This window comes from Candoia aspera, chromosome 2 (genome assembly GCF_035149785.1).
Source record: "Candoia aspera isolate rCanAsp1 chromosome 2, rCanAsp1.hap2, whole genome shotgun sequence".
Lineage (NCBI taxonomy): Eukaryota > Metazoa > Chordata > Lepidosauria > Squamata > Boidae > Candoia > Candoia aspera.
Window position 1 is genome coordinate 195,362,195 of NC_086154.1, and position 21,489 is coordinate 195,383,683.

Consider the following 21,489-nt stretch of genomic DNA (forward strand, 5'->3'; position numbering starts at 1 on the left):
CTGTTAAAGGAGTAGATATGCCTCTCCAGCCACTCCTGCATCTCACTTCACTTTCTCACAGACTTACAATTGCTTAACTATGGGCTAGCTAGATTCACATGATGGTGATAATGCCATAACTGGACCAGATAAGCCCAAAACAAGCCAGGCTATAGACAGCCATAAATACAATCTCATCCATTATCTCAATTCCACTGACATCATAGTGCAATAACAATATGGCATAGTGTATCATGCAAACCAGATAAGCAATTTAAGCTGTTCACTGAGCAATTATTAATTGAAAGCTTGAATATCAAGTACATTTCTTATTATAATTCAACAAGAGATTTTTTTTTTCATATTTACTGGATACCTCAGGGTATGTTTAAAAATTAAAAAATTTAAAAAGAACAGTTTTCTTTGGGGATGGCTAGTGCCATAGAAGGGCCCTTTGTACTCACGGGTTGAGATGTAATCTTAGCCATTTGGATTTTATTACATTTTATATTTTCACTGTTTATTATATATTTATTGTATTTAATGGCACTGAATTTTAAACTTTGTTTTCATTGTAAACCACCCAGAGTCCCCCTTTTGGGGGGAGATGGGCAGTGATAAAATTTGATAAATAAATAAATAAAATAAATAATAAAACATCTGGTTATTAACTTTATTATATTAATGTGTGAAGCGATACTTTCTCATATTATATGGGCTTGTGCTACTGTTGCCTGAAGGCTACCAGGCTCTGTACGGGGCAAAATAAACTCAAATTAAACCCCTCCAAGACTGAGTTGCTGTACATCAGTAGGCATCTAAGAACTTCAGTGCTGGGGATCATGGTCCCCCTAAGAGTTGGTACATGATTTGGGGATCTTCCTAGACAGCCGCTACTGTTTAAAAAGCAGCAGAGGATCTTTTCTCAATTTTGGCTGGGGGACATTTCCTCAGTTGACTGGTATACCAATTATGACTATACCTGACCCAGGACACTTTAATATTGGATTATTGTAATGTGTTTTATATGGGGCATCCTTTCAAGACAATCTGGAAATGAAAACTAGTCCAGAATGCAGCAGTGAGATTGCTGGCTGGTCAATCCAGCCATTGCAGGGTAACACTTCTCCTGAAGTCAGTATAGTTATTAATAAACTTCCAGGTCAAATCTGAAGTGCTGGTAGCAATCTCTAAAGCTCTATATGGTGTAACACCATCTTAAACCAGGCATCACCTTGCCAGAACTAAATCTGCTCACCTGGTGAAAATATCTTGGCAAGACCTGTTAAGACTTCCATCCCCAGCTGAAGTGAGAACAATATGGACAGGATGACAGGTCTGCTCTGAGGTGGCCCCCATATCTTAGAACTCTTTATTCCCAGAGGTCCATAAAGCTCCCTCCCTCATACTTTCTAGAAGATCTTTAAAGGCAGTTTTATTTCAGTGAATTTATTATTTAATTTCTAACTAGTTGACTTGTTACTAGTTGTTGTATTAGCTGTTCTTATAATCTGATTTATGATTATTGCTGTTTTTTATCATTTTAATGTGTTGTAAAATGCTTAGGGTCTTTTGATTTGGACGGGCTTTAAAAACTGTTAAATAAATTAATAAAATATCGTCTGGCTTTGGTTTGATATAAATAAGTTTGTAAATATTGGGTTATTAAAATCAATACAATTTATTAAGATATGAACTTAACTTTGAATTATATACCAAAGATTTGGAATTTAACATTATATGAATAATGATGGACACTGAATATGGGAGGAGAGTAAAAAAAATCACTCTTTAATGTTGAAAAGAGCACAACTCCAAATTTACTATCTTGGATTACTAATAGGTGTTTGCTTTCTATTTATGAGTTGGCTCTCTATTGACATAATGGAAAGACTGATCAATATTATTTTGTGCAGTCAGCGTTTAATTATGTGTTTTAAAACTAGGTTAATGATTTCTCGTTTGCAAGACAATGTGTTCTTGTTGTTTCTTCTATTTTTTTCCTCTTTTCCATATATTTAAGAAACAAAATAATTTTTTTAAATTGTCTGTTTTCTCCTGGCAAAATTTCCAAATATTTTATGACTAAGTAATAAACAGAAACATAGTAGTGAAGCCATCTCAAACATGGCATTTTCATGAAGACTTTAATTTGCTGGATTTCTGCTAGTCACTCAGCTAGTGAAGGCAAGCTCAAGCAAGACAAAATAAACTATTAAGATTGCTACCTGCTTTCTCTTGCCTTCTTTAATTCTGTGACCTCTGGATTGGTCATAGAAGCTGGAGAATTATAGAATTTGTTCCAACATATCTGGAGAGCACCAGTTGAGGAATGCTGGTCTACTAATTCCAAAATATCTAAATCTTGATATGTGAAAGATAGATTGAATGAGATCGAAGCATGTGTAGATATGTACAAACAGAACTGTAAATATTATTGTACTGCATTCATTTTCAGGATACCATTGGCTGACAGCTCTTTTAAAACAGTTGTGATAAAGAGTTCTGATACACTAATAATAAAACCTAAAACATATCTTAAGATTGCAGCACAATCAAACCTTGATTAAGACTGCAGACCTCAAATAAGGTCAATCATAATGAAAGAAAATAATCCATAAATTCTGACTGGACTTTTATCCATATACACATTTATTCAAAAGTAAGTCCTTCTGCATTTACCAGAACTTACTGCAAGTAGATGTGCTTAGGACTGCAGCTATTCAGCACAAGTCTATACATCTTTATTCAAAAATAAGTCGTGCTGTGTTCAATGGGGCTTAGTCCCAGGAAAGTATGTGTAGTGTTTCAGCTCTATAATCCTATATGTATGAATGAAGAAGCAAGCATATCATACAAATCTGGATTGGTACTAAAAGGATAAAATCATACCGCTAAAATATATTTTAGTATCTTTTTTCTTATTTCTCAATTTCACATAAGTATGACAGTGGGCATATATGCCGTGAGCAGCAAAAGATGCAAACACTGAAAAAGGTTTCCAAATTTTGACAGCAGTGCAGTAGAATATTAAGGTACCATGAAAAAGACTGCATACAGTTGATGTTAAAGGAGTTTATGAAATATATAAACAAAGATATGTCCAAAAGCCTACACATATACTTTGAAGCATATCTCAATAATAAAGAGCATCCCTCAGGGTTAGAGATTTATGCCACTTATCTGATCTACTCAACATCTTTGTATTTATTGAACCCTTTCCTCTACTGATCTTCCAAATAAAATAAGCTTTTTGTTAATTCTTTGCAATATGTTGAAGCTCATACGCCTTCCAGGCACTTTAAAAATCTTAACTTTCACTGGATAAAGAGTGCTAAATTAATCTTCTCAATAAGCCTTCAAGAAAAATGGGAAAGCACTAAATGAGTCTTCCAGTTACATCACAAGTACTCAATTTATCACCTCAGCAGTAAAATAAATGGTCAAATACCCAGTCACAGCCACCTCTACGGTAAATAGGTAAAAAAACAAACTGTATCAGCATAACGTTTAATCAGTATTTGGCTGCACAACCATGTGTTTAGATGCTGTTTTTAAGAAACAGGGTAGGCCAAGGCACTTCTGTCCCCTGAAAGTGGCAAATAGCAGCAGCAGCAGGTACACACTCCCCAAGTCAGCATATCAATAGTGACTGATATAATATTATCAAGAACCCAAGCAGATGGCAAGAGGAGGAGGAAGGTGGTCCTCCAGGAAGCAGAAGATCAAGGAGAACCAGCAGCGCCCCCTTCAGAAAAAAAATACCCCTCAGGACCTCCTCCCCATTTGCCATGTGTACCCTGTTGCGATTTGCCACTCCCCACGTCTCTCACTAAATGTAGAAATCCAAGCAACCCCAGGCACCTTCCACCTATCGAACGAGCTTCGTCTCGATAACCTTTCCCAATAAACACGCGTCATTCATCGCCTCATTTCTCGACTGCAGGCAGGCGTCCAGCCTTGCACGAATTCGCCCCTTACCTTGCCTCGCATCGCCATCCGAGGCCCGTCTCTCCACAGCTTCTTCCCTCACCCCAATGCCTCACAACGCCCCCTCCAAGGGCCCCCCAACATGCCCGCCCCAATCCCGCCGCTGCCTCCCTCACAAGTTCCAAGCGTCCGCCCGGGACTGCCCGACTGTTGAATCTGGTGGCGGCCGCCCGTATCCCCCCTTCATTGTCTCATCAAGTTGGTAAGGAAGGGAAAAGCGAGCCTGTGGCTCCACAGGAGAAGGGGTGGGGGGAATTCTGTGAAAAGCTGCTCTACCCCGTTCACACAGGTTAGATGACACGCACAAGTCGTGGCGGATCTGGGCGAGCCTTTCGCCCTTCGAGCTCGGCCGCCTGCTTTAGGAAACCTTGCAGGGTGATTTTTCTGCCGCCTCCGCTCCCCCTTGGCATCAAAGAGCCCTCGGCATCCCACCGCATCCCCCACGGAGAGAGGAGCCGCCGCCTTTTCCCTACCTTCCTTTCCGCGCCTTTGCGCCAAAGCCACTCGCGACGCACAGCAGCCTCAGCAGGTCTGGCTCGGATGCGGATGGCGGGAGCGGCGACGGCAGCAGCGCAGTGGCAGGCAGGAAACCTGGGAAGCAGCTTTCCCTTCAGCCGCTAGTCCTGCCTCCCGCTCCACCATCTTCCTCCGCCTCTTTTCGCTCCTCCTCGGCTCAGCCCGGCAGCCATCCGCGGCAGTGCCTCTTTCGGCCCCCGCCTCCCGCGCCTCCTTCAACCCGCCTCCGAGGCTACCCCGTGACTTCTGTGTGGCGACGAGGCCCGGAGCTCCAGTGGCGGTCGCTTTTCTCAGACCGGCGCTGCGGAAACGGAGGACCGGCTCGAGCTGTCCCTCTCCTCAAGCTGCGAAGGTGGCATTTTTTCCTCTTCTGGCTGAGGCGACAGCATCCCCGGCCGTATCTGCAGAGCGAAGGGAGCCGTCGGAAGCAAAAGGGCCGGCCTCCTAATTTGAATATCAATGGGGCAAAGGCAGCTCCGACGCGCGGGTCTCTCCTCGGGCCTTGAAAGGGAAGCGGTTTTCTTAATTATGGTTAAAGTCGTTTCTTCGTTTGCTGTGTTGCAATTCTGGATAGATCTGAAATAACCAGTTTCTCTGAGAATGTACAGAGAGCACTTCCGGTATCCCTGAGCAAACCACCAACTACACTATGATTACGGGGTTGCTGTGCTGCCGTAGCTCAGCCTTGCAAAATATGCTTTGCACATGAGAGTAGCCTTGGTACTTACAGGTTTTCTGGCAGTTGAACAAGGAGCAGGCATCTGATCTTTCTGCTGCTGTTCTCAATGGAGGTTTATTTATGTTATAAAACTACTTTTATTTCCCAAGTAGTTCATGCAAATTTTCAATTCTAGTTGCTATCTTGATAGCCTTACACTACTTGGACCACATCCTAACAGGGTAAGTTATTCTGAGCCTCACTGGAATAAAGGTATGATATGAATCAGCAAAGATTTGTATCTAATTCAAGAAGTTATTTATAGAAAATAATGAGAAGCATTTGTAACACTAACACAAAGGGCCCAGGTCTTTCTCAGCTCAGAGGCACCAGGCCTATACAGTATCCTGATTCTCTTCCCCATTATTCTGCCTCCAGTCAGCAAGGCAAGGTGGCCTTGGATGTGCATTTTGTCACCAGAATGGATCCTTTCAAAATCAGGCTGTCCAGTCAAGCTGTTACCATAAAATAGAGTTCCTCACACTTTGCAGTACTGGGAGCCCCTTAAAATGATAAATTGAATGTGTGCAATAACCTCTTTTGCATAAAGCATTTCATTAGAGTTAGATTTGGGCAGGAAATAAAAATACTACTTACTCTAAATAACTAAATTTTAATTTATATATCAAAATAAAACCTGACAATTTAAAAGTGTTTTACTGTACTGGAAATAAGCAAAAACAATTCCAGTAAAATTTAAAGTCATTTTCTAAAGGGAAAGGATGAATTTGCATAATTCCTGAAATCTGGATTTCATTTTCATTCATCAAAATCAGGGGACAAAAGAAAATAAAAGGCTTTTCCTTGCCTAAACCAGCTTCTCTTAAATTGCTTTGGATTTGCTGCAGCTTGGAAAACACTGGCTGGCTAAGTTTTAGCTGCTTTTGACTGTCCCAATTCAGTCACAGTAAGACAACAAACAGCCCTTTTTTCTATTCCAGTCTGGTGCTGTTGTAAATCTCTCCCCTAGAAGAGAATATATGTAGCTCAGAATTGAACTGTGGAGTTCTTGGTACTCTCTGAGCTTGGTTGTTTGCTTGCAGATGTTTCATTACCCAAGCAGGTAACATCGTTAGTGAGTGTGGGGCTTGCTCCCTGCTTATATACAGAAGCTTGCCCTGCCAGTGTTGGTGGGGGTGTGGTTTTCTCCTTGGTACTTCCTTGATTAGGGTATTATTTTCTGCTTGATTGTTTGTCTTGATGTTTGATTGTTAGATGTTACCTCGATGGGTAATGAAATGTCTGCAAGCAAACAGCCAAGCTCAGAGAGCATCAAGGAGTCCACAATCTCTCCCCTCCCCCACCATCTTGTAGCCCATCCTCTTTTCTTTTTCTATCCTGGAAACAGGGTGGAGCAGGGTGGAAATAGCAGCAGGGTGGAGGAGCTTTGCATAGAAGCCTTGTGCCCTCCAGGCGTGATTAATCCTCCTTTGAAAGGCATACTCTGTTGTTCTTTTAAAAAACCAAAAATAACAGGCTTCATAGAGTGCTCAGGAACCCTTGGATTGCTTTGCATTCTGCATATTTTGTATCAGCTGGCAGGGAAAGTGTTAAAAAGTCATGTTGGCAGCTGTGGCTGGCCCATTGAAGCCCCATTCCATTTCATACATGGCACACATGATACATGGAAAAAGGGGTGGGGCTTTGAGCTGCCCCATTTTTAATACTCTCCCCCCCCCACCCTGCCCCAGTGACATCCCTGTAAACTGATAAACCTTAGGAAAAGGAAGGCACTTTCTGGCATCTGTCCAACCTTTGTCTTTGCAGCCCCCACATTGAGAAACCCTGCCATAAGGTTTTCCCACGTTTTCTCTGGGAATTTTGAGAACTCTAGCCCCAGCCCATCTAGAAGGCAGTAAGTAAGGGTGTAATGGATTTTACCAAGATGTGCAGTATATCCATTTCTTCCAACTGGAAAATGGCTTTCTTTGTCTTGTGAACAAAACCATTACTCTGATTAAATTCTGTAACATCAGGATAACATTTCTGTGGGAGATAGAATTAAACACTTCAGCTGAAGCTCCGGCTTGAATATATACCAACCCCTTCCCACTTTTCCAAATAGTGTGTGTTCAAAACCTGAAAGGGAATATACCTTGGCAAAGATCTAATTGAGGTCAATTGTTGTCATCTCTCTTCGGATTTCAAAGACCTGGTCTGAAAAACGATGTGACTAACAGTCTACCTAAAAGTGAATTCATATATCTGGCTTATAATGCTGCCACTTTTAATGTGAAGTTGATTGAGTGAATAAGGCAAACAATAAACAGTTAATAACACAAGACTTTTCTTGGTTCCTTGCTCCTTCAACAATTATAGCAGTGAAGTGTACAAGCCAGAAAAGCGCTTTTACTTTTCTTGCTTACTATCTGTGGAAACCACGGAAGGGGATGTTGAGACCACAGTGCAGCCTAGAAAGGGTAACTAGGTGCCTCTTTTGGCTCATTCTCTGCCTCCCCTTAGCAGTGCATATAGAAGATTGAAGGAGCAGCTACTTCATCTCATTTACTTACTTGCAGTCTCCCTTTGGACAGCAACAAGAATGAGGATTCCACCTAGTGCATAAAGTATTTCCTGCTGTACAGCTCAGAGAGGGTAAGAGGAAACAGCACATAGCAACATTCAGTCTGTCTCTCAAGCAAGGAGGGTGGGTTTAGGAGCAGTGGTGTTGCTAGGATCTCCCAGCACTGGGCCAGGACGTTGCAGCATGGAAAGCCCCAAATTCAGCTACCACATGGTTTTCCTTTAAAATGTCTTTGTTAAAGAGTTTATTTTCTGTGGGGAGTCAGATCGGTAGGGGGTTGAGAGAGCACATGCAGGAAAAAAGAGAACCAGGAAGGAGAAATGGAACCAGAGAGGCAGGGAAAAAAAACAATGTGCAGAGCATACAGCATCTTGACCCAAGGCCCCTCTGACCATGAAAATGCCATTGCTTAACAGGAAAAAGGAAAGAAAAGGACATGGGGGCCTGTTAGTTTACTTACTAATACGTACTGTATTATGTTTAATTATTAAAGCGATTGTATTACTTATTATTTTGTGTATTACCTGTAAAATGCCTTGAGTCCATTAGGATTGATGTAGTGGATAAATTGTACAAATAAATAAGTAAAATTCTCACTGAAGTCTATCTACAAGCCATTGTAGTAAATATTTAAGTGTATTTCAGATACTTAAGAGTTGTCTTTACCATTTTCAGACATAGGTGGATTTTCACAGGAGTATAATTAAAAATGTAGTTACATGTAATCCTCAGTTAACATTCATTCAGTGACCATTCAGAGTTATAACAGAACTGAATGAGGAGACTTATGGCCAGTCCTCGAAGTTGTGGCTGCAGCAGCATCCCCATGACCACATGATCGCAATTTGGGCTCTTGTCAACTGGTCTGCAATTACGATGGTTACACTGCCCCGCAGCCATGTGGTTGCCATTTGCGACCTTCGCTGCTGGCTTTTGACAAGCAAAGGCAATGGGGAAGCTGGCAGGAGGTCGCAAATGGGGATCATGTGATGTCACACCTGACAACCAGAACTAGAACTGCCGTTGTAAGTCGGTGCAGTCATGTAATGTCACATTTTACAACTGTGTCGCTTAGCAACAGAGATACCAGTCCCAATTACTGTTGTTAACTGAGGACTACCCATATATTATTATGAGTCCAGGCTCACAAACCAGTGCTTGTTCTAGCTGTCTCCAAGTTACATATTATCTGAAGTTTCTTTGAGCTTGTCTACAAGCACCCTCCCCTAGTGTATCAAGTAGTAAGTCAACAAAAATCCATTCATTTCCCTCTTCCCCACAAAATCAAAATGCTTACTAGTGTCCTCTCAGTGTCAGGATTTAGAGCGACAAACCACACTGAGACCAGAAGATTTAGCTCTAGTGTTTATTGTTCTACTCTACAAGACAAAACCCTGTTAAACTGGAAAGGCACCAGCAACCCCTACCAGAAAAGCCTGGAAAGCTAAGGCAGTTCTTTTCTGGACCTCTTGATTGGGAGGCAGAGAGATTCAGTGCTGCGCATGTGCTTTTCCCCCTGGAGGGGGCCCCCCTCTCCTTCACCAGCAGTCTCCATAACACTCAGCCCCATTTTCATTTATTTACAACATTTGCCTGCATGCAAGGCAGATTGATTCAGTTACAGTGGCGATGAGTGCATCATTGGAAGACCTGAAATACCAGGTCAGAAACAGAGCATCATGGAGAAAATCTGTCTATATGGTGAATTAGAGTTGACAGTGACTTGATGGCACATAACCAGCCAACCAGTCAATCAATTTGTACATACATGTTTCTTGTGCTTTGGCAAAAAAAATTTTTTGACCAACAGTGGTAAGGGAAGATCAATTGTAAAATATGAAAAAAAAGCCTCTTGAGATTGTAGCCTTGTGGTGATTCAGCAATAAAGCTGCATTTATAAGCCTTTCAAAGTGGAATGATAAAGGAAGATCAGTCATACTAAAAATATATATGCAAACACCAGGGTAGCTCCATGAATGAGCTGCTAGATCTTTATGGGGCTGGGATTGGAGAAGAATTCAGATCTGCATCTGCTTTCTTTTTAAAAGGAGCTGCGTATAGGTGCCAAAAAGGAGGGGTTGTGCGAAGAATTTTTCTGTGGAAAAAGGAGAACTTGAGTTTCTTAATAGAAAAGTGGCAATAATGTCATAGCTTTCAAATAAAAAAAGTATTTGATAATATGGAGAGAGAAGGCTAAAGAAATACTGGATTGGAAATGGACAGCTTTTACATTATAGATCAGTCAGTAAATGGGGCATTCTGCCAACAGGCTAAAAAAGATGTCTAGAAGGGCTCAATGTGTGGACAGAGGGAATGAGAAAAAAGGAGGCTACTCTTCAGAGGAAGAGGCACCAGCTCTGCCCAATTATCTTCTGTCATTGTGTGGCATGAATAATTGGGCTAATTGGATATAATACCCATCACCATACCACTCTTGAGAGTTCAGGGTATCAGGAGATTGCAGTGTCTGCTGGAGCTGGGTTACCCTTTTGGCAGCTTAATATTTTTGGGAGCCCAACAGCCACAGCGGATGATGCAGAATTGGTGGAACTAACTTTTCATTGGGGTTGAGGTGGATTTAGTTTTTAAAAAAAATATTGTACAAGATAAGTAATATCAGCAATAAAACAATATAATAATTTCCTAGTGCAATAATCAATATAAAACTTCTCCTGATATTGGCACAATGGTTTTATAAATCTATACTGAATAATGAGAAATAATTTCCTTCCAGCTTCATAAAGGGCCTGCAAAAAGAAGAGCTTTAAAGACCATTTTAAACTTCAAGAGATCGGACTTCAGATGTAACTCAAGGGGAAATCAGTTCTAAATGAGTAGGGGCTAAATGGGAAAAGACCTTCAAAACTGACGGGGGCATTTTAACATGAGGAAAAACTAACTGTCCTTGATTGCAGAGGAACATGAATTGCAATGATGTTATTCAAATAACCAAGTATTCCTGTATACACAGGTCAGAAAATCAGCACCAGCAATTTAAACTTACAGTGTTCACAAAGATCCAAAAAGTTTTAGGGACTGATGAAAATAAGAAATAGGGGTATATCTGCAGAGGTCTAGGACCACATGAACTGCATTTTCTGGGCACAAACCAGTAGGCAGAAAGCAGAGGCAGGAAGGCCTGCCTACAACTACAGTAATCCAGGCAGGATACCACCAAGGTATGAACTAGCTGCTTGTCCAGCTATTCAGAAGGTAAAAATTGCAAGTTCTTGTAATGAAAGGCTTTAAAGTAAGTGTTTCATCAGTAAAAATTAAAAATCCTGTATCACAGAAGACGCCTGCGAACAACAGTCCTGAGAAGCAAAAAGAACAAAAGGTAAGAGCAGAAGATGTTCAAGATGAAAAGCAGTAAGCATGGTCCTTTCCAGATTTAATTTAAGGCAGTGAGAACTCATTAAACCAGAGATCACAGGTAGTTACAGAAGAAAGACCACCCTACACCATCCAAGTCTGAGATAGAAGAATTAGCCTGAATATCATTGGTTTGGATATAATAGCTAAATGAAAGGGATAAATCAAAGAACCTAACAACAATGTCTACAAAGTCAACAAGAGTTGGCCTAAGACAACCTGAAGGTCTCCCACTGACAACTGGAATGGCTGAGAGTAAAGATCCTTCCACTTAACTAAAATGTATGCTGGGAAATAAAGAACTGAAACAAGAAACTGGATCATGGATGGCTGAACTCAGAGGAGATAATATAATACTGTATGATCAAGGGTGTCAAGTGTTGCAGATCACTCCAACAGCACTAATACTGGTGATGGATAATTTGTCTAAGCCACCAGCAATCTGTGGACAATTCAACCTGGTGCCAACTTGCTAGAATGGGCCATGCAAAACTCTAATTGAAATGTTCTGCCAAATTATTTGCTGACAAGGAAGGAGAACAACGTGATCAATAATCTTCAACAAAAACTAAAGAGAAGACATTGGACAATAACTAGAACAAGGCTCATTTGTCTAAAAAGAGGGTGAAGATAAGCATTCTTCAGAGATTCTGGAAAAATACTTGCCATTAAAGAACAATTAACCACCTTAGTCATGAATGTCAGAAAAGAAGGAAGAATATACCCATAAAGGAAGGAAGGGACTGAAGGACATTATATAGGGAGCTTCTATTTTAGCTACTGCTTTTTCAGAAATGAAAAAAAAGAAATAGAAGAAAAAGAAATTTCAGACTAAAAGGAATGGTACACAAGCCCTGCATAAGGAAAGAAGCCTGGACCGTTTCAATTCTGGCTTAAACATCTATTCTGCCCTACCTAATGGAGATGGGGAAACAAATGGGGAAAAGAAACGCCAATCCTCCAAACAGCATCTGAGTAAATGACTAAGAGAGTTGCTTTCTCAGACTTCCATTCTTCTCCGCTTCCCCTACAAAATGGCAGAACTTCAAGGAACTGATGCTTTTCCAGCTCTGCTGCAGAGGAGTGGAACAGGGAAAGAATGCTATTTACTGTTCCTTCTCGGTACTGGGCTGCTTATTCTCAACATAAATGTGGCAATGTTAAGCATTCCATTTCAAATGTATGTTTAATGATGCTTTGCATTTAAGTGCAATTAAATTTTTCCACATCAGGGCTTAAAACTTACTCCAGTCAGGAGACCTTCTTTCATTTAAATGAACAGTTCCTAAAACATATAGAAAGGTGCTTCTTTTTAATTCAGGACAACGATAGAATTATTATCGGCTACGAACAAGCACCACTTAAGGAAGAGGTCACAGATGAAAATAGTCCTCCAGAAGTATTTGCACATTACCAATTAACCCAGATTTCAGTTTATGACAAAGACTTAATAATACTTCAGAGAGCTACCACATTAGATCATCAGTGGCTTTAGCACAATACAGGGGCAGAGCAGATCTTTGAGAAATGGCCTAAGGTCTTAAGCAATTTTTGGTCTGTGGATGTATTGATTCATGTCCTGAATCAGAGCCAGTACACCCTGAACAGGGAGATCTAACAGTTGTTTGGCAGGGGAGTTTAAGAGTGTGAGATACTATGGGGAGATGTTCAGTTCATTTGAGATGAGAACATAGCCCAAATGTGGGGGCCACCATAGAATGGAAGTGTTTCAAAGAGTCTCCACCTTAATTGACTCACTATTAGTCTGCCTGGGAATTTACTCTTACAGCTTTTAAGATTATGCTGTTACCCCTGACTAGCATTAAAGTTGCCTTTCTGAAATGTGTGTGATTCTTGCTTCTTTGGTTTGCCTACTATGTGAGTCTTAACAAAGGGGGAGCCCCTACAAGATTTTCCTTCTATGTCAGCAGTGTGTACTTGGCTAAATTGAGAGCCTAAAAAGGGAACAAGAAGAAGTAAAAGTTTTCCACTTGATCTGTCTGAAGACAAAAGCTCAGATGAGCAGAGAGAACTCTACAATTGTGCTATGTTTATTTTTATAAAATACTTTTAAGTTCTGTGATTATTGCTCATATCTATTTAAATTGTTTTAATTATTTCTTAAACAGCTTTACTTTCTCTTCAAAAAACAAATTCTAAATGTCTTAACTTGCTTTGCTATGTAATATGTTGTATATAGGTGAGCCATTCCTGCTTGAATTTGGCTAGGCTTTTATTATAAATATATACAGTCAATTTTCCATTGCTGCATATTCTCCAATTTTTGTCTTCCAATCTTACATTGTTGAAAGGTTCTCTTTTCCAATGTTGTGCCATATTGGTTCTGGCTGCTGTCAGCATATATTTTAATAAGTTGTGATCCTTTTCATTTGTACTCTCTGAGATCATACCTAAGTTTCCATTCAAATTTTATTTTCAGAATTTACTTTGGTGTATTTCTTTCCAATACTTTTGAGTCTTTCTGCATGATCACATATGGTAAAAAATTACTTCTTTGTTATGGCATTTCCAACATTTACTGCTATATGATTTGTCCATGTTGGCAATTGTTGATAGAGTTATATACTATCTATAGAACATATCAACCCAGAGTTCTCACTCAAGGCACAAATGACCAAGCTCAAATTATCATACTTCAGACATAGTATGTGAAGACCTAGCTCTCTGGAGAAGGCTCTAATGCTGGGAAAGGTGGAAGGAAACAGAAGAAGAGGATGACCAGCAGCAAGATGTGTTGTCTCAATTACAGTGGCAATGGATGCACTGTTGGGAGACCTGAAGGACCAGGCTAGGGGCACATTGTCATTGAGAAAATCTATTTATGTGATCATTAAGACTTGACATTGACTTGGTGGCACATAATCAATAATCAATAAAAAAAATTATACCAATTTTCTCTCAGACTGTAGCTTGGTGTAAATATTACTGATTCCGCCCCCCCCCCCATAAATCTCATTGTTCCACTGTAATTACTTATTTAAAATTTTGCATCCATTTTATCATGCAATTTCTGATGTGTTCTGTTTCTGTTTTGTATTTCAATTAACAATTCATAAGATAGGTATGATCTTGGTTCTGTATAAGTGTTTCAAATTCTGTCATCTTTCTCAGGGTCCCTCTTCTCTGAGATTACTTTTTATTTTCCCAGTTATTTATGAATACATTAACTGTGGTAGTTTCCTACCTTCATTAAGCAATTCTTGTTTTGTCTTTAGTCTATTTCTTGAGTCTTGGCATACGTGATCAGATCTTTCTTAATATAATTGTCCTTGAACTAAAAAGCACCTGACAATGATGCTAGTGGCAAAATTGTTGGACTTATCCTTGCTTTCAAGGAATTCCAAATGTGTAACAAAATTTCTTTTATAATATACTTTTATAATATACTTTGGCCCTTCAGATTCTTGTCTTCTTTTGTTTCTCTATACCTTAGATATCTCTAAAGTCCATTGGCTAAACTTGTTCTTTCTATAGTTGATATTCTGCTGTTAGGACATTTATCCATTCTGTTATCCATAATAGACTATTTGCCCTATAATATAGTTTACAACTGGGAAAGCTAGTCCATCTTTCTCTCTTTTGAGTCTTGCAAAATTTTGAAACTTGCCCTTGGTTTTTCTCTGTTCTATATAAATCTGTTAATTGTTCTTTGCCAGTCCTTCAAATGTTTATCAAACCTCAGCGACTATGGTCTTAATTAACTGGAAGACGGGCAGCTGGCACAAAATGAGTTGAACCTGACAAGGGGTGGTAAAAATGAGTTAGGCTAAGTTTGGTGTTCTTGATCAAGTGGATTTCAAACTGAATATGTGAATGTTGGAGGGAAAAAAATCCCCAAATAAGAACCCTGAATAAAAATGTATGCACTGTAAGATGAACAAGGAGGGTTGTTGTAATGGGGCCTATTAAGCCACTCAGTGAAAAATTGGGAAAAACTTTTAACTCGTAAATTGGTAGCTTTCATTGTCTAAATAGTAATGCTTTAGTGTATAAGAAATAATATGAATTATTAGTATAGGAAGGCAAATAAGATTAAATAGGTATAACCTTTTAGAAATAACTCCCATTATTTGAATGTAGCAGTTTGTTCCAAAGGAAGAGAAGCAATAGAGCAGGAGGAAAAGTTGAACTATATATTAATAGTATCCACACTTCCTTAGAAATCCAGATGAAGGAACTTGGCTATATTGTACAGCAGTGGTTCCCAACCTTTTTGGCACCAGGGACCGGTTTCATGGAAGACAAGTTTTCCATGGACCGGGGGGGTGGGGAATGGTTTCAGGATGATTCAAGCGCTTCCTCTTTTTCCTGACCTTTTATTCTTTTTTCTTTGCACGGTTTGGAGATAGCAGCCAATGGGCTTGCTTTCTCTGACAGGAGGCGGAGCTCAGGTGGTAATGCGAGTGATGGGGAAAGGCTGTAAATACTCAGGCTGTAAATTCACTTGCTCGCCCACCGTTCACCTCCTGCTGTGCGGCCCGTTTCCTAACAGACCACAGACCGGTACAGACCCACAGCCCAGGGACCCCTGTTGTAGAGAACACCTGGGGCAAAATAAGTGTGTGGGGGTAAGAGGAAATAAAACCTTGATGTCTACTAATACCTGCACAATGAAATAGTGGATGATGGCTTTCACAAGCAAACTGAAGATCTTTCATCTTTCAGTGAAATGATAATGACCTATTTTAATTTACTTGACAGTTGTGGGAGATAAATTCTGCCAAGCAGTCAGGAAATTCCGGACTTGCCTTGCTGACAGATTTCTCTTTCAGTAGGTGGAAGAATGCACAAGATCAATTATCCTTGACTTCATGGCCTTCCAATCAATATATCCTTGTAGTCAGATGAGTTATCAGCATTCTTGGACACTTCATGCAACATTTTCATCTTGATAACTGAGTGTCAGTACTTTGCATATATCTCCCAGCTGATGAGATGCAAATAATAGTATGTTGGCTTGCAAAGTAGTCTCTAAATTAAAGATCCTAGCATGCATGGACAAGCATGAGATATTTGGAGCAATAACTAGGCTTTGCCTGTGTTTGTGGCATATTAACTAATATGGGCCAAAACTGGCTGAACTGATGTTCTCCTTATTGTTAGCTGGGAATGCTTCATATAGCCAGGTACAACTAAAATTGTTAATATAGGTTACACATTCTCTGTCATACTAAGAAGTGTTATATAAAAACCTTGATTGAACAAAGCCATGATAGATAATTTGCATGAACCCACCCAGTGATGACCATGGCATACAGGAGATTGGAATATAAGGGAAGTAAATGGTCAAAAAGATGAATGAACAAATGAAATGAATGAAAGAATATATATATATGTTGCATGTCTGTGAAACTAAGAGAAAGGGGAAAGATGTAATAGGTTAGTGATAGCTGGATGTTACACTCCAGTCAGTGGTAATCATGAAAAAACCAGATACGAGTCTTGAGAAAAATTTTCCAATATTCTGAACTAATGTAATTCAGGGGAAAAATTATTCTGTGAGATGAAATTAATGGAATGAGATGAGAGAGTAGATAAAAAGTAACTGGACATTCAGAGAGCCATGAATGGGAATAGTGATTGCTTTTTAGTATGGGTTAGAAAAATAACTATTTCTTTTCAATATGTGGTTTAAGCACAAGTCTATTCATGAGAAAAGCATTGTTGTTTTGGACGTTATGCTGAAAGCTTGGGAGAATTAGTAAAGGATACAAGAATGGTGAGAGGCTTTGAACGTGGGATAAATTTTTGGTACTGTCAGAAGTTGTTCGTAGGAAAAAAATAAACATGGAAGAAAAGGAAGAAATTAGAGTGAAAGTAGAACAACCTGCAGGAAGAGAGAGTGCAAGTCCTGTATTCTTTTAAAAAATATATACTTACAATAGAATGAATGGAAAACCAGCTGGAGTTGTTTTGGAGTAGTGGCCTGCACAAAATCGTAATAAAATAATAATAAATTAAAATAGACATGAAGAAAAGTGATGTAGGACTTGTTTGGAATAGCAAACATATACAGTATATGGAGTTATGCTAATGGGTAGTATGAAAATGGATGCTTGTGGAATGAAATGGGGGAAAAAAGCTGTGAATGAAAAAAATGCATGTAAGAGAATTATTGTTGCAAAGGAGTCTCCAGAATGAATGGAATTAGAAATAAAAGCAGTGAAATTATTTGGGATGAAAATCAGGGGATAGAGTGGTAGAAGTATTAAAATAATCCCAGTATGTTGAAGAGTGGAATTTAAAATATTATAAAGGTTAGTGTCCAAGAAAAAAATGCTGAGAACGAAGCATTCTCAAGTTTTGATTGGGTAATTATGATCATGAAAGAAGGTTTGATTTTGTAATTTTGATCATGGAAATAACTTGATTCCAGCAAAATATATGACAAAATATGCCATGACATCCTTATTAGGAAGCTATTTAAGAGATGATTAGCATGATAATGAAGCTGACAAAAAGGTCGATTTATTCATTTATTTATTGTATTTTTATACCACCCATCTCAAAATGACTCTGGGCGGTTTACAAAAGATTTAAAACTATAGCAGTTGAATAAATTAAAAAGATATGTTATAAAAATATAACTCTACAAATATAATAAAAACTGTAAAATATCAAATATCAAATATTTATTTATTTATTATTCAAGTTTCTATCACCGCCCATCTCCCCCCCCAACAGGGGGACTCTGAGTGGTTTATAATAAAATCAACCATTTAAAACCATCGACACATAATTTACAAAACAGACAACTGACATGATACAATAAATATGACTAAATATAAAATCCAAATGGCAAAGATGAGATTCAGTAGGGAGGTCTCTATGGCACCAGCCATCCCCAGGAAGAGCTATTGCCCTTCCCATCCCATAAATATTATATAAATATACAGTTTATAATATATAAACCCAAGATGGCAAATTTGCATTTTTCAATTTTTTTAAAAAAATTAAAATCAAAATTAACATTTTAAATTAAAATTTAAATTTAAATTAACATTTTAAATTTTTCAATTTTTTCAGTTTACAATTTATAATTGTATTCAGAATGTTATCCATAGGCCCTCATAAACTGATTTACCTAGGTTGCCATAAAATTTGGTCCTGTGTCCTATACTTCATTAATCTTTTTCATTAATGATTTGCACAAAGATATGGAAGAATGCTTGTTAGATTTGCAGATGGCAGAAAATTGGATGGCATAGCTAATACTCTAGAAGTCAAACATACATTCAAAAAGATAGATTAGAAAAACCGACTGAAAATAATGGAATAAAATTTAGCAAACAAATGTAAACCTTTTCACATAGGAAACAGTAATCAAACTACAGGTATAGGATGGGGTGGAACACTCAGCTTGCTAACATTACTTGGAGTAGCTTATTATGAACTGAATAATAATCAGCAAATGAATGTTCAAAAGGAACGTTAGACTTCATCAAAATTTTGTACTCCTTGGGACATAATAGTTCAATTTTATTTTGCATTGTCAGACTCCACCTGAGTATCACATCCAGTTCAGGGCACCACACTTTAAGAAGGGCTTCTGACTAGCTGGAGCAGATTCAGAGAGGGTCAACAAGGATGATCTATAATGATCTATGAAGAAAAATTAAAGGAACTGAAAAAGTTGTTCCTTTTGTCTGTATTGTTCGTCTCTTAGATGTATAGATAAAAAAACATGTTACAAGAAAGTGATGTTCACTGCAGTGTGAACATTTAAAGTTCTCACATATATTTATGTATTTTCTAAAGGAAAAGTATCTCTTCTGTTTTCGATGGCCAGCTAGATGTGGGGCAACTTTTTGACACATTAAAATTTCAGAGTTTAGGGACATATAGAGCCCACTCATTTTTTAAACTTCAAATTCTTCAATAATATAGAAATTTAATTATGATAAAATTATTATTGTAATGTGATTGTTAAGGGACCCAGGTGAGTAAAGGAGAAAGATTATTTCCTAATTTTCCATCCCATTTATAATTTATTTATATTTCATATTTTATCACCACCTATCTCCCTCAAAATTTTAAGCTTTCTCAACCTGTTGCCCTTAAAATATGATGGGATTATCAACTGCTGACCAACGCAGACTGGGAATTCTGGCACCTGGCAAGGCCATCATATCTGAAGGGCATCATATTAGGGAAGGAGGCTTTCATATATACAAATTGAGATTCATTTCATGATTTCACTTCTCCTTTTCAGCAGGCATTGAGAAGTTTCTATTATCTCCCTGTAACCATAAAAGGTGGTATAAAACCAACATAAAAACACCACCAACATGCTTAGGTCAAGTAATAGAGGATTTTGCATCCATACTGCTGACATACTATCAAAGACATAAAGGACATAAACAATTTGTTTTAATATGGTTTCATATTTTGCTTTGAATGCTAGGAAATTTTCTTTTTTCAACTTTTCTAATATTGATGATGGAAATACTTTAGGTCAGCGTCACTGCAGATGAATGAGTTTTGCTAACATGTTTTAATTTTTGTTCAAGTCAAACAGTACAAAATTGAAAAGGCTGCCTAAAGGACATGAGCTGGAACCAAGCAACGTGTCCTCCTTGGGCCTTGCCATAATTTCCAGTCACTTGAAGGAAAGGTGAATTAAATTATACTAAACTTTGCAAAAATCACTATTACGTTCTACATATGTGGAATGCCTCCTTCCCCCTCTCCCCAATATCTAGTTTGTATTCCCCCCCCCAAACATACTGTGCACACAGAAATCTGGACAGACTGTGCAGTGCTTTATTTTAGCAGTAAATTAGTTTAAAATAACTTAAATTCAGTTGAATGCATCTTAGACCCCACTATTGCTGGGGGAAAAAGTTGTTCACCGGGTAGTGCAGCAGTCATGCATGGTTGCGATGGTTTGGCTGCTGTTTGCCTTTTATTGGTACTCTATTTCCTATAGGTCATGGTGCAAATAAACTACTTAAATTTTAATTTTTAAAAAATTAGAAGCACTTGATTTTTTGCTTTTTAATCTGTTCTTTTTAGATAGAGTTCCATGCTCCAAGTGTGATAGTTTTTTTTAAGTTAGGAACAAGCACAATTTAGGCTTACAGGATCTACTTCATTTTTCTCTATGACACATTGACACCTACATGGAAATATACCTGTGTATGTAAATACACACACATACAGTATATGCATATCATTTAAAACACGAAATTCAAGATTTTTAGTACTGAAATTAAATGGAATTCACCATCCTGCTTGGAATTAACCTAGGCTGTCTTCATTTGACCAATATGATTTAGGGAGAGATGGAGGAATAACCATCTGTTATTAAATAACTGAGAATAGGAAATGCTTGGTGATCTTCTGCTGAGTATCCGATAACTTATGAGCAGGCCCATTTCTGCATATCGCCCACCTTTGATTTCAAGTTTACCTATATAGACCAGATACAGTATGTTCTGATTAATGAACAAATGCAAAAATTGTCATTTGCAAAAATCTTAAGATGAATAATTGGAACATCCAAGGCAATACTGTCAATTAAATGTTTTAAATATCAGGGAAAATATTCCATACCTTTAGAAAATTCCTGGCCATTCAGATACATTGCAGCCTGTTACAACCTAGTAACAAAATTTTGTACAGCAGTTTGTAGGGTGCACCAGCAGGTAACAAAACTGGTAATGTGGTTTTCTCAACAGCTATACCATTCTGTGTTGTTTATTGTCTATACTTGTAGGCTATTATATGTCGTTGGCCTTTTGCTATAATAAAACATTCATTCATATGATTAATTGAATGAAGTTCTCATGAACATCTATCTCACTGGCCAACTCATTACTAGTATACAATAAAGGAAAAAGAACATGTTACACCTACTGTACATATAGGAAATAATGCCTCATTAGTTTAATTAAAAAATCTATTCCTTACCTCATCACTCATTTTTGTTGTTCAAAATCCCACCAGCTGTTCTCTCTTTCACAGTAATTCCAGGTTTTTTTTGTTGACAAACATCCTTATGAAGCTATTCTTATATGGACATATTTGGAAGTCCTTCAGATTTCCCTGCTTTTTGAGCTGTGATATATTATGACAATGACAGGTGCTTCTTGATGCAATGGCTTGCCTTTTCATTCCATGACCCTCTTTGATGTCCCCTGAATGCCAGGAAAATACCTATTTTTAATTCCCCTGGGCCTTTTAAAATAATCATATGCTGTATTTTATTATATCCAAGAAAACAAATGGATTATAGAACAAATCAATCCAGAGTTCTCAACTGAGGTACAAATGACCAGGCTTACTTTATACTTTGGATACAATATGTGAAGACCTAGCTCTCTGAAGAAATTGAGAGTGCTGGGAAAGGTGGAACAAAAGAGAAGAA

The 21,489-nt window shown here is 38.4% G+C and overlaps 1 long non-coding RNA gene across 1 annotated transcript; it reads left to right on the forward strand.

The window, feature by feature from the left end:
- Positions 1-5,188: 5,188 nt before the first annotated feature.
- Positions 5,189-8,149, forward strand: LOC134492548 (uncharacterized). Its single transcript, XR_010067463.1, has 2 exons — positions 5,189-5,385; positions 7,523-8,149. It is a non-coding gene; the product is annotated as an uncharacterized LOC134492548 (long non-coding RNA).
- Positions 8,150-21,489: the final 13,340 nt, after the last annotated feature.